Source organism: Pholcus phalangioides, unplaced genomic scaffold, assembly GCF_987345545.1.
Source record: "Pholcus phalangioides strain wild (caught in Gottingen) unplaced genomic scaffold, Ppha-v1.0 ptg000003l_1, whole genome shotgun sequence".
Classification (NCBI taxonomy): Eukaryota; Metazoa; Arthropoda; class Arachnida; order Araneae; family Pholcidae; genus Pholcus; species Pholcus phalangioides.
Genome location: NW_028301596.1, coordinates 41,150,538 through 41,153,584, shown reverse-complemented (window position 1 = coordinate 41,153,584; position 3,047 = coordinate 41,150,538). Strand labels below are relative to the sequence as shown.

The window sequence follows — 3,047 nt, the reverse complement described above, 5'->3', positions numbered from 1 at the left end:
TGAACGCAAATGTGAGAGGACGGTGATCGGTAAAAATAATAAAATTCTGGCCCTCGAGTCTATGGCGGAAGTATTTGATAGCAGCGTAAATTGAGAGGAGCTCTCTATCATAAGTGCTGTACTTGCGCTCCGCGGGACATGGCTTTCTTGAGAAAAATGCTAAAGGCTTAGGACCATCCTTTTCGTGAGTGTGAAGAACTGCTCCGATGGCAATGTCGGAGGCATCGACCATTACAGAGTACAGAGAGTTGTTGCCCAGGGGCCTGGAATGCAAGAGTCGCCGCTTGGGATAAATCGGCTTTGCATTTCTCAAAGTTAGCGAGGGACTCTGGGGTCCATGGAATAAGGCGTTTATCGTTTTTCTTTGAATCCTTCAGGAATTCATTCAGAGGAGCTTGTGTAGTCGCAGAATTCGGAAGGAAACGTCGATAAAAATTTAACATTGCTAAAAAACGTCTGAGTTCAGCGATGGTTTTTGGGGTCGGAAAGTCTGTGATGTTTTGTACTTTCTCTGGCAGTGGTTTCACACCTTGTGGGGTAACGAGGCAACCTAAAAACTTGACTGCACTCTTACCAAGAACACACTTGGCTGGATTCAATTTGAGGCCATGTTGTTTCAAACGGTCAAAGACCTGATGGAGATGGTGTGTATGTTCTTCAGCATTGGTGGAAGCGATGAGAATATCATCGAAGTATGGAACACAGAAGTCCAACCCTGTTAAAACTTGGTGGATGTATCTTTGGAAAGTTTGACCAGAATTGCGGAGGCCAAACGGCATAGTGATGAACTCAAACAATCCAAAAGGAGTTGTAACAGCTGTTTTTGGGATATCATCTGGGTGCACTGGAATTTGGTGGTATGCCCGTGTGAGGTCCAAGGTTGAGAAGATGGTTTTTCCGTGGAATAGTTGAGTGCAGTCCTGGATGTGAGGGACTGGGTAGCGGTCTGGTACCGTGATAGCATTCAACCGACGGAAATCTCTACATGGTCTCCATTCGCCATTGGACTTTCGAACCATATGAAGGGGACTAGCCCAAGGACTTCTAGAGGGTCTAATGATACCTTGTGCCATCATGAATTCAAACTCTTGTCGTGCTACTGACATTAATTCGGCAGATAAGCGTCTCGGCTTAGAAAATACTGGGGGCCCTTTTGTTTCAATATGGTGGAATACTGTGGTATTCTCCGCCTGGTCAGATAAAAGAGAGGGGCTTGTGATTTCTGGATATTTCAGAAGTATTTGGTTGAAGTCGGAAGCTTCAAAAAGAATAGTGACGCTGGAGCTAGATGAGCTGACGTCAGCGGTTTTACCATAGGAAGGTCTCTTTATTATTGGTCTCTTTATCGATGAGGCAACTGTTTTTGGCATCGACAAGCAAATTAAAATGCTTGAGGAAATCAATGCCTATGATAGGATGTTCGACATCGGCTACTACAAATGACCAGGTAAATGCACGACGTAAATTTAGGTTGAGAGTAAGCAGTTTAGTGCCATATGTAGAGATTTTGGTGCCATTTGCAGCACGAAGGACTAGACCATCATCAGTTTTTTCTTGTGGGCGGTGGATTTTTGGGAGTACCGAAATGTCGGCACCCGTATCGATGAGAAAGTTTACTCTATTCTTACGGTCGGCCAAGATGATTCGGCTGATACGGCAATCGCGGTCATGGCCGTCTAGCGATCGCCCGCTTAGTTTCCCGAGTATGCACAAGGGGATGCACACTTTTTAGCTTTTTCGCCGAAATTAGTGTGGTAGAAACACAAGTTATTTGCGGCGGGTTTGTATTGACGATTGCGGGAACGACTGCGCAGCCGCCGATACTAGAAACGTCTATGTGAGCGGGACGCATGGACAGTAGCTGAAAGTTCGCTCACCTGCCTGGTCAGCTGCTCAATTTGCTTTTCTAAGTGCGTCGTGGGGGATTCCACTCTAGCGGCATCTACGTGGGGTGAAAAGGTAAGATCATTGATCTTGTCGGCAACGGCGGCGAGTTGGGTTAGGTCTTCGTTTAAGGCAGCCAGAATGCTTTGCGTGTTTTTTGGGAGTCGGGACAACCATAGCGACTTCAGAAGTGGCTCACCAACGGAACCCCCGGCAAGCGATCGCATCCGAGTGAGAAGTTGTGATGGACGCTGGTCACCAAGCTCGAGGCCTTGAAGGAGGGTTCGTATCTTGGAAGCCTCGCTTTCTGAATGCAGTTCTATGAGACGCTTCTTTAAGGCCTCGTACTTGCCACCTTCAGGAGGGTTGATAATGATGTCGCTTGCCGAATTGAGGACATCGGATTCCATAGCCGATACCACGTGATGAAATTTTGTGGCATCTACGGTGATTTTGGCCAAGGAGAATTGGGCCTCTATCTGCATAAACCATAATGTGGGATTTGTCTTCCAAAATGGGGGAAGCTTAATGGCAATGCGGTTGATTTGCGGCTCGGAATTGTCATCCATGACGTTTTTATGCGTTGGGAAGAATGAAATAATTTAGATGCGAACAATTAAAAATGCGGTAAATACCGGGAAAAATAACATAGGTATATACATGGGTTGAGAGGGAAATTCGCTCAGCGTGACATATCGACATGCACCGATTCTATTTTCAAGCATCGTGGTAGAAATTAAAAAATAATTTCACGGATACATTAAATATATATAATATGCCACATTACCTGTTGTATATCGCTCGCATCTCGTGCAGATGTTCGGATGTTGATGGATCACTCCACGAGGTTTTTTTTTTTTTTTTTAGATCAGAAGGTTCATATCACATTTGGGTCACCATTTTATGGAAGTTCGTCGGAGTCGGAAAAGAACTCAAGTCAGCCTTTTTTTTATATATCTACTATAACCTTTTTTTTAATTTAACATAATATCAGAACAATTACATGTTTTTAGTAAAGCGACGGAAGAGTGTCCTATCAGTACAGCGTGGTCTAGCCAAAAGTGCCAACTCCTCGTGTTGCCAGATTCATCTCTCCTCTTGTCTCTTCCTGGCACTACTGAATCTACTATTTGTTGTTTCTAGGCAGCACTAGAGATACACCA

At 44.8% G+C, this 3,047-nt stretch overlaps 1 pseudogene; it reads right to left on the bottom strand.

The window, feature by feature from the left end:
- Positions 1-1,691: 1,691 nt before the first annotated feature.
- LOC149088614 (uncharacterized) lies at positions 1,692-2,471 on the bottom strand (annotated as a pseudogene).
- Between the last annotated feature and the right edge of the window lie 576 nt (positions 2,472-3,047).